The sequence below is a fragment of the Colobus angolensis genome, unplaced genomic scaffold (assembly GCF_000951035.1).
Source record: "Colobus angolensis palliatus isolate OR3802 unplaced genomic scaffold, Cang.pa_1.0 Scaffold455, whole genome shotgun sequence".
Lineage (NCBI taxonomy): Eukaryota > Metazoa > Chordata > Mammalia > Primates > Cercopithecidae > Colobus > Colobus angolensis.
The window spans coordinates 782124-797274 of NW_012117988.1; the positions used below are offsets into that span (position 1 = coordinate 782124).

A 15151-nucleotide genomic window follows, 5' to 3' on the forward strand; every position below is an offset into this window, starting at 1 on the left:
TTGCAGTGAGCTGAGATCCGGCCACTGCACTCCAGCCTGGGCGACAGAGCAAGACTCCGTCTCAAAAAAAAAAAAAAAAAAGTTAAAATCTATCCCCTAACCTAATAAACATAACACCTTAAGACAAACAAACGATGCTGCAAGTACCTATAACACGCTTTGTTGTTGTTTTGTTTTTTTGGAGACAGAGTCTCGCTCTGTCACCCAGGCTGGAGTGCACTGGTGCGATCTCGGGTCACTGCAAGCTCTGCCTCCCGAGTTCACGCCATTCTCCTGCCTCAGCCTCCTGAGTAGCTGGGACTACAGGTGCCTGCAACCATGCCCAGCTAATTTTTTGTATTTTCAGTAGAGACAGGGTTTCATCATGTTAGCCTGGATGGTCTCGATCTCCTGACCTTGTGATCCACCTACCTTGGCCTCCCAAGCGATGATGTTTTTGTAACTAGAAATATGCCAGAGGAACTTAATCCTTGATTATATCAATTGGTCTGTGGTAAAATTGGTTTTGTTATATGCCCTAAGTTGCAGTTTTCAGGAACTTATCAACATTAGGTGAGGATTTATTGCATATGAATACTAGTCATCTTGGTTGGGACCGAGTTTGTCTTTTGTTTGAACACTGCTATGTACCAACATTAAGGAAATGCAAACATCGCTGGTTGAAATTTTTTTTTAATTAGCCATTTGAAAAAAGTGAATTTGAACCCACTGAATATATAATTTAACTCAAAGGTGACATGCTTTCTTTTTAAGAACAACGAAATAATCAAACTAGCCTTCAGTATGAGAATTACAATTTGTATGATATCTGTCTTGGAACAACTTGAGTTGGCTCCTTATTAATCTAGCTTTGATACAGTGGTTTGTATTAAAAATGAAGTATCTACCCTAATCCTCTATAATAAAAATTCATCATTTCCCATGATAGGTTTTTGAACTCTGGGTATTTTAAAGTGTATAAGAAAAACAAAGTAAGATATATTAAAGTGTATTATTTAACTTTAATGTATGTTTAAATAGACAATAGCCTCTTAGTTCATTAAAGATATTTTTATCTGATTTTTTTGTTTCTCTCACAGCTTAAAGCACACTGTTGTACAAATAGTATATGCTCAATAAAAGTTAACTGAATTGATCTTAGTTTCAAAATAATTACTCGAAGACATACCTTCTTGATAAATGTAAGCCAGTTTGTAACATAGGTTCTGAGACTTATTAGATGAGTCATTTAGGGTATTTATCACTTAACTGTATTGATGGTAAAGAGTGTGATATATTAGTTGATGATATATCAACTAATAGTTGATAAATAGTGCGATAAGTAGTCTTATTCCTAGAGTTTGAAAATCTCTTGGCTTGTAGTGGATTCTCAACAAAGGCACCTGAACAAATTAAGAGAGTTCAAGAGAAAGCAGAATTGGGCTGGGTTCTGAAGACAGGTAAGAGCTGATGTAGCAGAATGAGAAAGACACCAGAATAGGGTGATGGTTTGAAATGGAGGTATGGGTAGAGATAGAAATGTTGGAGAAGACAGCAGGGATCTCTGTTTTGGTGGCAGGTATGTATATAAGAGGAGTTCCTTCAAGAAATGGGTTTGTGTTTTTATCTAATATGATTTTTAAAACCATCAACCAGCCCAGTAATAATGAACAGTAAGGAATATGGGAGGTTTTTTTTTTTTTTTTTTTTAGACATATGCAGTGAGGCTGCCTTTGTTATGCAAGAGGAGGAAATGTCCCTGATGCCCATAATTAGGCAGTATATCTGAAAGTGGCAGGATACAGTTGATTCCTTTCCTTGGAAAAAGGGAAACAATTAACTAGCTTTCCCAGTAACACATGACTCTCAACTGGATAAACTTTCTACTTTCTGCATGATGTGATTGGCTGAGATCGTATCCAGTGGTCTTCAGTCAAAATCACGTCAGCCATTTCCCACTATTCCATAGTGTTATGTGCCTGCTGTCGACACTTTAGAAGGTCATATGTAGTTGTTTTAACCTTAGCCAATTTGTTTATCATGTTTCTTAACTGCTCTGGCGAGGATATAATCATATTTGTGGTTCCCAACTTCTCTGAGATGATTCGAGAACAAATAGGACAGGACTGAAAAACTTTTCTTAGGGTCTCATTTTATTTCTCTTTCCCTTTCCCATTCTCTTGCCAGTCTGTTTCCTTCGACTTTTCTTCCCCAGTTTCTATCTAATTCTCCACATATCCTAAGACATTTGGTATTCAGTGTTCCAAATTGATACTTATTTTTTATGTAAGAAGTTCAATCTTTTCTTTTTAAGTTTAAAGAATATGGCTGGTTCCAATGTCTTGTTGGGCTGTAGGATTGTTTATTTTGAGTGTGTTGTGTTGGGGGTGATTTCTGTCTGAGATTTATTTCAGCTGATGAGGGAAGTAAAAATGGCAATGAGTTTGAATATATTTTTAATATATAATCTTTTATTTTGATTGCAGCTTTGACAGAATTGCATTTTTAAAATCTTTCCTTTATAGGGCCAAGACAGAGCAGAGGAAAAACAGCTTCATAAGAAAGCATCCAAAAATGCATAGATGGCCTTATCATTTTGAGAGAGTCAAACTGGCCCAGTATTCCTTCTTTGTCTGGTTTCTATTAAAGCCATTAATGGATTCAGAGCACTGCACTTTCTGTCTATCTTCCTAAAGATGTAAACCCCAGTAGCATCAGAATCATATGAATAGGCCTGTATGTACTGATAAGCAATTATCACTGGGGTAAAAGGAATAACGATAAGGTCTAGGCCTATCACAGGGCAAAGACATTAAGATTTATTTCCAGTGTTATCAGGAGAGCTTTGCTTCCCATGCAAAGCTCCTTCTGGAAGAAAAAAAAAAAAAAGAGATGGAGAAAAGCATAAGGAGAGATTATATTTCTTGCAAACATTTATCAATCAAAACACACTCAATGTGAAATTGAAACACAATCACAAAGTCAATTTTAAATGGGGAAAAGAGCCACAGAAAACATGGGTCTTCTGAGGATTAAAAAGAAGAAATGCTTACCTAAGATTTAACAAATCCTTACCAGAGATCACAATAGTGGGGCTATCAGAGGGAGGAATAGTGGAGACTACCTTTACAAATGATTTGGGATTGAAATAATTTATATGGCTTGTATTCAGCCACTGAGAGCAAGATGGAAAATTTATAGAACTGTATAAAATGCCTTGCATTAGATGAGAACTATAAAAAATAGAACAAAAGCTCAACTCCAGGGACACAGAATGTTTTTATTAGGAAATCTAGGTTGGCCACGGAATGTAATTTTAATCATGAACTCCATGGTGATGCATATTAATTCCAAGCCAACCCTTTTAACCATGGCATATTTTGCCCCAGTAGGACTATGATAATCTCTCAAGGATAGATGAAAACTATTAGGGAACACTTCTCACTACCTGTCCTTTCTTAAGGCATCCTCTCAGAAATAAAAATTTTAAGGAGTCCGTCAGCTGAGGAGCTATCTAGCAGATCATGGCATGCTAAAATGATGCATTGTACATTAACCTCAGTGGTGCCGTATCTCAGAAATGCCTTCCACTAAAACTGAACAGCAATACCTAACAAATGTTTATGGTTGAACAACTGTAGAGAGCAGCTAATCCAAATATACTGAGCTAGTCTAATTCATTCTATCTATTCATGTAACATTTATTTATTGAACACCACCTAGTATGTGTCAGGCACCAGACTAAGTACTAGGGATGCTTCTGACCTGGACTCTTGTGACTAGCAATGGGGCAATCTTGTGTTTCACTAGTCTGCTAGTTTGCTTTTAAACTGTTTTATAAAGTTAGTATCTCCTCTTTAAAAACAAAATCACTTATACAGCATAGAATAGCAGATTTGTACAGATAGAAAAACTCAGAGGCAGTCATCTAGCCCAACTCCTTCATATAAGAAAAAGTTCTATAGTCTCTTGTTGACAGCCTCATAGTGCACGTTACCAAGTGGCCCCAAACCCAGGAAATGGTGATATGTGCAATAGTAACAGACACCTTGGAGAGTCATTTATAGAAGAATAGAAAACAATTGCATGGTAGAAGAGGAGGAGAGTAGGAAAGACAAAAAGTGCTACACATGATGAAAACTGAGAAACAGTCCAGTACCAAGTAAAGGCTTCCTAGCAGAAGTTACTATTTTACTACTCCAAAAATGAACAGTAAACCTGACTGTGAAAATGTCCTTTTAATTATGTTTTATCCAATAAGATAACCTCACTTACCTTTGTTTCTGAAGCATTAAAATGGCTCTATTGATAATAAAAATAAAATGGTTATGGTGAACCCTCTCAGTCACCAGATGCCCCGACAAAGAACGAAACATTGGAGAAAATATAATGGGATTCTTTCTATCAGTTTTACAGATAATTCCATCAAACTGACTCTCATACCTTGGAGCTGCAGAACCATCATTGGTTTCCTAAAGGTTATTTTTTATTTTCATAACAATCATCTGACCGTTGGATGGCAAACATACCAATTTTTATGCTATAGGAAGAACATGTAAGTGACCTGGTGAAAGTCACAAAACAAATCAAGATTATGGACTACATTTTTCTGGCTCTTGGCTTGGTTTTCTTTCCATTTTATCAAGGTATCACTCATAAGCAGTCTAATGTTCAAAAAGTTCATCAGGTGAGCTCTTCCTCTGCTCATGACAGCATTCATGTGGCATCTTCCACTGAGCTTGGATGGTGAAGATGACCAGTGCATGTTTACTGAATGAACACTTTTTGTTGAATTCAGGGGCTTTTGTTATATGTCCTAATGGAGCTCCCGTCTTACATCGTTTGTCATCAGAATCTCCTTCACTCTCAGGAGAGGTCCGCAAAGGTGAGTGGTTTTCCATGAAAAGTGATAAAGTAGGGAGAAACTCAAAGATTATGTTGCTGCATTGCAAACTAATGGAAAATATTAAAGTCTAATATGATTCTCTTATGTTTCTCAGCCTTCTGGCATTTATTCCTCTATGTCATAACTTGTGTATTAAAAATATACATCTGTTTATATATATATACATATAATAAAATTATACATATAATAAAGATATCTATAACATATAATGTGTAAATACAACTAGGAGGCACAGCTGTATCCTTCTTAAATCACAGTGAACATATCCGTTAAATGTAACTCCACTGTTAACAACTTCTATTCACCATTGCACTGAAGCTTCTACTCAAGACAGTTACGGAAGAAAAAATGGGAGACTCACAGATTGTAAAGGAAGAATTAAAAATCTTCGTTGATGACATTATATATAAAAAATCTAAAATAATCCACTAAAAATTATTAGAACTAAATGAGTTTAGCAAGATTTCAGAATACAAGATCAACATAAATATATAAACATTGAATGTACTTGAATGAACAATCTGAAAATGAAATTTTAAAAAAATTCAATTTCCAATAGCATCAAGAAGAATAAGATACTCAGAACTAAGTTTAAAGACCAAAGTATATGGAAATATATCACATATTCACCTATTGGAAGGTTTAATACTATTAAGATGACAGTGCCCCACCAAAGTGATTTGCAGATTTAATGTAATACATATCAAAATCATGACTTTTTTTTGCAGAAATAGAAAAGCTGATTTAAATTTCATAAAGAATTATAAGGAACCCAAGGTGCCAAAACAATTTTAAGAATACATTTGGATTATTCACACTTCCCGATTTCAAAATTTACTATAAAGCAACAGTAATCAAAACAGTGTGGTACTGACATTAGGACAGACATATAGACTAATGGAATAGAATTGAGAGTCTAGAAATAAATTTTTTTTGACACATAATTGAAAGGGAAAACAGTTTTGTTTCAACATATGGTGCTGAGACAAATGGATATCCATATGCAAAAGAATAAAGTTGAACCCCTACTTCAAACTATACACACACAAAAAATTAACTCAAAATGAGTCATAGACACAAACTATAAGGCTCTTAGAAGAAAACACAGGCATAAATCTTCATGATCCTGGGTTAGCTAAGACCTTCTTAGTTACAATATCAAAAACACAAGTGATGAAAAAAAGATAAAATGGGCTCTATCAAAATGAAAACTAGAGATGCAAATACAATTAAGAAAATGAAGTCAACCCACAGAATGCAACATTTGTAAATTATAAATACATAATAAAAACTTGTAACATATATAGAACTTTTATAACTCAATAATAAAATAATCCAATTAAGAATAGGCAAAAGATCTGGATAGATATGTCTCCCAAGAAGGTTTAAAAATGACCACTAAACACATGAAAAAAAAAATTCAACATCATTAGCCATCAGGGAAAGACAAGTCAAAGCCACAATGAAATACGACTTCACATCTGCTAGATGGTTACAATAAAAAAGACAGATAGCAACAAGTGTTGACAACAATATGGAGATATGGGGACTCTCACATATTGCGGGTGGAAATGTAAAATGGTATAGCCTCTTTGAAAAAGTTTGGCAGTTTCTCAAAAAGTTACTATAGTAACATAGGTGTACCACATTACCCAGCACTTCTATTCCTGGGTACATACTCAAGAGAAGTAACAATAAATATCTGTACAAAAACCTGCATGTGAATATTCATAGCACCATTTTTCATAATAGCCAAAAAGTAGAAACTTCCAAATGTCCATAAACTGATGGATAAATAAAATGTTATCCATATCTATGCAAAAAAGTATCCTTTGACAATAAAAGGGAATGAAGTACTGATACATGCTACAATCGGGATGAATCTTGATATTATGCAAAGTGAAAAAGGTCATTCATAAAAGATCACATATTACATGATTCCAGTTATATAAAATGTCCATAGAGGAAGCAGAAAGTGTACATCATTGTGAATTTTCTAAAAACCACTGAATTGTACACCTGTGTATCTTTAAATTTTAGTAATAAATGTTGTAATTAAAAAGAAAATTTAAGTATAACTGATTTACATAGAGTTTGAGTTGTAACAGCATTGAGTCAGCATGACTTTGCCCTAATATAGTTTGTAACCTAGACACCTGGACACTGAGATCTCACTCTGGGCCCCTTTCCTCACCGATATTATACCAACTTGATTGTTTTTTTAAGCATTATAATCCCTCCCTTTTGCTCCAAATAAAATCTTACATGGAAGCTCAATGTATAAAGCAGAGAAAAGCCCTGTTTTTCTGATTCAAATAGGGATGGAGGTTCTAGATCCTACCCAGGCAGGCTTATTTCCCGAGTTGTTCCCTGCAATATCCTCAAATAGACACAGAACACCATGGGCTCAGCAGCATTCCCTAGAAATACTGTTTTAAAATCAATCAAGGCTGGACACAGTGGCTTACGCCTATAATCTCAGCACTTGGGGAGGCAGAGGTGGGAGGATTGCTCGAGGACAGGAGTTCAAGAGCAGCCTGGGGAATATCGTGAGAACCTGCCACTCCAGAAAAAAAAAATTTAAAAAATTAGCAGGCATGGTGGCACATGCTTGTAGTCCCAGCTACCGGGGAGGCTGAGGTGGGAGGATGATCGCCTGACCCAGGAGTTCCAGGCTGCAGTGAGCCATGATCAGGCCATTGCACTCCAGCCTGGATGACAGACCGTCTCTAAAATAAGATAAATCCAAATGGGTTTAAAAGGTACCTTCCAATCTTAACATTATCCACAGCTTATCACCATGTGGTTTAGCAGTCAAGTAGGTACAACAACATATGGAACAAAAAAAATAGGTGGGTGAAATTGAGTGACATTACATCAGTCAACTGGTCTAGGGAAAGGGGATGCAAGTAGAGAAGGGTTTGAGAGAATGAGAAATAAGTCAAATATAAGAGTCCAGGTCAAATTGATTTTTAAAGTCAGCAGTAAGGAATGAAGGCTGAATTTCTGTGACATGACAATTCTGGTGCCAGCAATATATATATTTTTTAATCGTAGGCAGGGAAATCACGTTTGTTTGGAAAAATTCCTTTACAGGTTTTTTTTTAGGAGTAGACGGTAAGACAGGTCTGGATATTTGGAGAAAAGGAATCAAATACTGTGTACATCGTTTTGCATTAGGAAATAGCAAGAATAGAGAGTACGGGGTGCAGGGGAAAGAGTCAACATACCTCACTTAGGAACATGGAAGAATAGCTGAATAACTTAAGGACAGTAAGCAATTTGAATTTACGTGATATAAACCCCTCTTCATTGTCCCCAAATCTTGACTTCAGTGTGCTGCACACTCAAATATATGGTACTGTAGCAGTAGAAGGTCAGGCAGATGGGTGAAGTTATATGGGCCACTTTTCTACTCCATTTACTTAAAAGTGATGGAATTTTATTTGATATACATGTTAGTTAGAAGCTTTAGGACCATAGGGATTGCTGAGCTCTGTGCATTTTCATCTTACTGCAGAGTTTGAATACCCTAAGTGTGGTCACAAACTGAGAAACCCTTAGGCTAAGCATTTCTAATGTTATTCCTGGCAAGAGAAGTGGCCTGATAAGGAAGATGCCTCCTGCGGTGGATAGTCAAGAAGACACAGGCAGGGCATGAGCTCAGATCCACATGTATGCCACCAACTGCCCTGCATGTCAAAGGGAACGTTGGTCTCGGCTGTTAACCCCAAGCCTCTGAAGGACAGTTACGTTGTGTGGGTCACTCTTACAACCAGAGGATTAACAAATTTATTTCTTCATCTACAGTGCAGTGGAACTTGGTGATTATGTTCTTTTGCCAGCTTTGTGTCAGTACAATCCCACCTTTATTTTTCCCCACAAGAGTTGGTTTAGGACTTCATAAAAGGAAATGCGACTCCTCTTACCACCGAGCAAAATTGCCTTCTCTTTCATTTTAACCACCACAGGGCAGTGGTTGGGAAAAGAGTGGAGGGAAAGGGAAACTGAGAAGCATGGATAAGGTCGCATACATGTGAACCACACATGGGGAGGATGTGAAGGTGGAGAGGAGCTGGTCTCATGTGGACTTTATGCCTTCCCCACTTGCGAGAGAATGGAGAGTTTAAAAAGATTCTGGTTTACCTTGCTTTTTTGCATGTGGCCAAAAGGGTTATAGGTTCCCTCATGATTTCCACTCAAGGGTAAAACAAAAATGTTAATCGAAGTCAGAGTCTTCTAGGTTCTAACCTTCTCTAATGCCTTTTCTCTACTGTCTCTACTGCCAAGGGCCATTCAACGGCAGTGAGAGGAGTGTGATGCTAATCATAGTTTTACAAGATGTAGTCTGACTTTCTGTTCCTGAAATAATCCCTTCAAGCCACCAGCCCCTTCTTTACTTACTCTACTTTTCTGATTGGCAATCCCTCCATACTGTCTGGCCAAGACATTTTACTCCAGAAGCCATTAATCTACCATCAGTTATTTTAGTTGGGGTTTGTGACTTTCTCAAGATGTTCATTTTTGCTCACAGCTGCCACCTCCCCTGGGCAACTCACAGTTACAGTCCCAAGGAGCCTACTTTTTCTTCCCCTTTATGATATCCCCATTCAAAAACTGTCCATCTGAAATTGACTATTAAAAGAAACATCACCTTCTCTAAATTCCTACTGTTTGTTCTCCATCTTTGGAAAGCATCAGAATCACTTGCAGGGCTTAAGACAGATTCCTGAGCTCCACCCTGATTCTGATTGTGGAATGACATAAAGAATGCTGCCTGACACTCTTTAACAACTTCTCCAGTAATACTGATGTTGCTGCTCTAGGGTTAGCATGTTGAGAACTACTGCTTTACGCATTTTAAACCTACAAAATGTTGCAATGATGTTTTAGCATAGGGTACCCTGGGTGTATTTTCTGAGCACTGGGTCTCCAGTAACAATCATATTTTTAGGGATGATGAAAGACATTTTGACACATAGAATTCCCTATTTCTACCTTCCACTTCTGATCTTATTTCTTTTTCTTCTCCTTTATATATATTTTTAAATTCTTCACTTTTATTCTCCTTTTCCTCCTGTCCCAAGCCTGACTTAGAAGAGTCTCATGATCCAGATGACTGTAATATATAATAGGAGTACTGTGAGAAAGCAGCCCAAAGGTAAAAGGAATCTGCTCATCTGCTATACTCAGGGAAATCTCATTGTTGTTAAACTAATGCGGTCTCTCCTTCCTCTAGCATAGTTAATTCAGGAATCAAAATTATCCAAATATCCTGCTAACATTTGGCTTAAAACTTTTATCAGTATTTTCAACAATTGTCAAATGCTCTTGTACAGAGGAATGTGGCAAAGACGGGTAGTGAATGAGAAGAAGCTGATGGTAAGTAGCTCTACTTTTAGTTTCTTATTGTCTACAATGGCTCTCCCTCTTGAAGCCTGAGCTTTGCTTTATGGTTGGTTCCTAGCTTGCTAATAAGACGATGTTTCCCACAAAGAAGGGATTTCTGATTTTTTTCTTCTATGCCCCTACTTTCTCTACTTGGAATTGGAAATCAATAAGTTCAAGGGAATGTATTACCTTTATCCTCTTAGCACATAAAATTGGAAGATGATAGGGTTTTAACTAGTTGTCGGATTGTTAGGTGAAAGGATATTTCTGGCTAAAGAATGGGGCTTTCATTGCCCTTATTTTCTTTTCAATTCTTTCTTCAGTTCCTAGAAACGAAACTAGTTACATTGCTAAGCTGAAGAGGTACATGCTCTGGTATTTTTGCAGTGAAGTTCTTCAGGCCCCGACACCTCTCTCAAGCCCAGATGTCAATCATTTCTAGCATGTACAGCCTTTTTTTTTTTTTTTTTTGCCACCACTGTGTAGGATTTGGTTACCAAATGATGGCAAGTTCATCTGCAGGCCTTATTAAATAATTCTTAGAAACACATGAACACAGTTGGTGTGCTCAAGCATTTGGAAAATTAAATTATTCTTTAGAAGTAGCCCACTGAGCTGGAAGAAAATAAAGAACACTTACCAAAGGGGAAAAAAATGACAAAAAATTCTAATGACTAATGGTTTTTAATTATAATTGCATAATAATCTCTTGATACAAGTGCTACTCATTGTTTTGATAATTCAACTAATCCATTAGGCCCTTCCATACATATGCAAGTACCTAGATTAGAAAACAGAAGAATAAGATTTACGTGATTGCACTCAAGTGCCTTAAATTAGATCAATTCAATGGCACTCTTAACCATCCTACTATTAGCAAATGCTGAGAATATGAGAAATGATAAGCAGCTTCCAACTGATATACTAGATAATTGTCTTATCCTGGATTAAAAAAAGTAAAATTTAACAAAGGTAACATTTAGTTTATAGTAACATTTAAAAAATTTCTGATGATTTATGCATAGTGCTGCCATCAACATTCATCTACTCGTTTTTATGTAGACACAAGTTTTTATTTCCCTTGGACATATTCTTAGGAGTTGAGCCACAAAGTAGTTATATTTTGTGATGGTCTGACCTTGAAGGGCCCACATAAGATTATTCTATCTGTGTTGGTGGTTATAAGAATCTAGGTATATGTTAGTCCTCATAGAACTGTACACCAAAAAAGTGACTACTACCTCATGCAAATTAAATATTTTTAATAATTTAGAAAACTCTCCAAATAATCTGTGTAGATTTATAATTTGCATCAAACTAGTTATTACATGGAACATTAAGATACCTCTAGTGCTTCAAAAAACTAAAATTTGTACAAAAATACGGTGATAAAGTAGTTCCCGAAGTGAATAATTTTTAGTGGGTAAAGTTATGTATCACATATACCAAAGTTATATCTCAAATTGAATGTCAAGAGAACTGGAAATTCTCTGATCCAAAAGGCAACCAAATTGTCCATGCTACTCTAAGTCCTTATCCAAGATCCTTTAACAAAATGGAAATATATCAGTGCAAAGTAATTCTTGGATACAAGCTGGGATGACAAGTTCCTCTTATTAAACCTACTGATTTCATTCTCCTGTTCTCCCAAGGTTTAGCCAAAGCAGGTCTTACATTATGAATTTCTTGTAGGATTGAGAAAAGTTTCCACTTCTGTACATGTAGCCTACACATTTATCCAATGGAGAATTGTTAAAAAATTTTGTTATAAAAATGCATAGAACACACATGGGACAATAATGTATTGAGAAATTTCAGTTAAATGATAATTTTTACTGTCAAGCTCACAAATCATCAATGCAAGAATTCTGAGGTTCAATGTTTAAATAACATAAGTAAATTGGTAATCTTCCCTCTATGTTTAAATTCCATGTTTAAAATTGTCTGGAAAAATTTATATCAATATTACTTGTGATATTTTCAATTTTGAAAGCAATTATTACATTAGGAACATAGGTTTTGGAAAGAATCACAGCTAATGTCCATGAAAGGGCAAGATGCAAAGGATAGTTCTGTTTTTAACAAAGTAAGTTAGAACGTACATCGTGACAAACTAATAATCACAAAACTAGAGCTATCTTTGTCCCTTTTCTACCCTCAAAACAACCTGAGACTCAGATGATAATCCCAGTTTACCTTAATGTTAAGAATTTAGTGATTAATTTGTTCATTTTACAAATATATATTGGATAAAACTATGCACCTTGAACCGTGATGAATGTTTCAGATGCAATGGAGAGCAAATCACTTGAACTCTGATTTACAAGAGGAGACCAAATAATCACACAAACACTTCATGAGAAACTGTGCTAGCCATTATGAAGGAAAAGTAAAAGGGACAAAAACAAAAAAAAACCTCAGGGATATATTAAGGAAATGTATCTATTCTGAAGTTCAACGGAGGCTTCCCTTGGGGAAGTGGCATTTTGATCCAAATTTTGTGACCAATGACGTGTATTTCCTGATTCCAATTTCTTTTCCCTCCCTCGTTCCAGCTAATATCCAAGAATAATCTCAGGGTAATTGCTTTAGGTTCCAAATGGGACCTAAAATTACATTAAAACCTGGCAGTAGATACAATGGCAGTGGCCTATGTGGGACTCTGAGCATAGGCTTGGCATTATGTCCAGGGTTTCTGTTGCAGTTCTCACCACTTCCAAATATTTAGGTCAGACTATCTGAGGTACAACATGAGCTGCAAACCCTTTTATCTTTCTAGGATATTTTTATCCCCTGAAAGTCTGACTTCTTACATGAATTTAATATTATCAAGAAATAGAAAGGAGAACTGTATCTGACAAATATGATGTTTCAAATCAGAGTCAGAAGTTCTTATATTAACAAAGAAATTTCCCACAGAAATAATAAAAACTCCTAACAGACTACTAAAGAATACCTCTATGCACACAAGCTGGAAAATCTAGAAGAAACTGATAAATCTCTGGAAATATACAACTTCCCACGACTGAACCAGGAAGAAATTAAATCCCCAGGCATATCAAAGAACTCCAAAATTAAACAAGAAAAAAAAAAGCCTACCAACCCACAAAAAGTCTAGAACCAGACTCACAGTTGAATTCTACCACATGTATAAGGAAGAGCTGGTATCAATCCTATAGAAAATAGTCCAAAAAATTGAGGAGAAAGAACTTCTCAACTCATTCTATGAAATCAGCATCATCCCGATACCAAAACTTAGTGGAGACACACCACCACCACCACCACAACTTCAGGCCAATATCCTTGATGAACATAGATGGAAAAGTCCTCAACAAAATACTAGCAAACCCAAACCAGCAGCATATAAAAAAGCTAATTCACCACGATCAAGGAGGCTTTATCCCTGGGATGCAATGTTGGTTCAACATACGTAAATCAATAAATGTGATTCACCACATAAACAGAGCTAAAAACAAAAACCACATGATCATTTCAATAGATGCAGAAAAGGCTTTTGATAAAAGTCAACATCCCTTCATGTTAAAAACTCTAGAACACATTTCAAAACAATAAGAGCCATCTATGACAAACCCACAGCCAACATCACACTGAACAGGCAAAAGCTGGAAACATTCTCCTTGGGAAGCAGACCACCACAAGGATGCCCTTTCACCACTCCTATGCAACATAGTACTGGAAGCCCTAGCCAGAGCAATTAGGCAAGAGAAAGAAATAAAAGGCATGCAAATAGGAAGAGAGAAAATAAAAGTATCCCTGTTTGCAGACATTATGATTGTATAAACTAGAAAACACCATAGTGTCTGCCCAAAAGCTCCTTGGTCTGATAAATTCAGCAAAATTTCAGGATACAAAAATCAATGTACATAACAGTAGATCATAAATCAATACATAAAAATCAGTAGTACTTCTATATAATCAGCAACATCCAAGCTGAAAGTCAAATCAAGAACACAATCCCATAAGCCACACACAGTAAAATACCTAGGAATACAGCTAACCAGGGAGGTTGAAAGATCTCTACAACGAGAATTACAAAACACTGCTTAAAGAAATCAGAGATGACACGAATTGGAAAACATTCCATGCTCATGGATAGGAAGAATCAATATTGTAATAATGGCCATACTGCCCAAAGCAGTATGATTCAATGCTATTCCTATCAAACTACCAATAACATTTTTCTCAGGATTGGAAAAAATTTTAAAATTCATATGGAAACAAAGAACAGCTTAAATAGCCAAGGCAATCCTAAGCATAAAGAACAAAGCTGGAAGCATCACACTACCTGACTTCAAGCTATACTACAAATCCACAGTAACCAAAACAGCATGGTATTGGAACAGAAACAGACCCATAGAGCAATGAAACAGAATAGAGAGCCTGGAAATAATGCCATATGCCTGCAATCATCTGATCTTTGACAAAGTCAACAAAAGCAAGCAATGGGGAAAGGGATACCTAGTCAATAAATGGTGCTGTGCTGACTGGCTAGCCATATGCAGAAAATTGAAAGTGGACCCCTTCCTTATACCATATACAAAAATTAACTCAAGATCAGTTAAAGACTTAACCATATAACCTACAGCTATAAAAATCCCGGAGGAAAACTTAGAAAATACCATTCTGGACATAGGTCCTGACAAAGATTTCATGATGAAGATGCCAAAAGCAATTGCAACAAAAATTGACGAATGGGATCTAATTAAACTGAAGCACTTCTGCACAGCGATACAGAACGAAAGAAATACATTCTCCCATACAGAATCAGAATATATTTGCAAACTATGCATCCAACAAAGTTCTAATATCTAGATTCTAAGAAACTTAACAAGCAAAAAATCAAACTTCATTAAA

At 36.2% G+C, this 15151-nt stretch overlaps 1 protein-coding gene across 2 annotated transcripts in view; it reads right to left on the reverse strand.

Annotated features, from left to right (window-relative positions):
* The window catches only part of LINGO2 (leucine rich repeat and Ig domain containing 2), a 1254362-nt gene that overhangs the window by 56429 nt on the left and 1182782 nt on the right, over positions 1-15151 (reverse strand). Inside the window, exons 1-3 of one of the 2 annotated variants that reach the window (XM_011958016.1) lie at positions 10466-10498; positions 9540-9632; positions 9032-9083 (exon numbers count right to left, since the gene is read on the reverse strand). The exons of the other annotated variant lie outside the window; for it this stretch is intronic. The gene's annotated coding sequence lies outside the window, so the exon portion shown is untranslated. Of the gene's footprint in view, positions 1-9031; positions 9084-9539; positions 9633-10465; positions 10499-15151 lie in introns of those variants that run through there. 2 annotated transcript variants of the gene reach the window in all.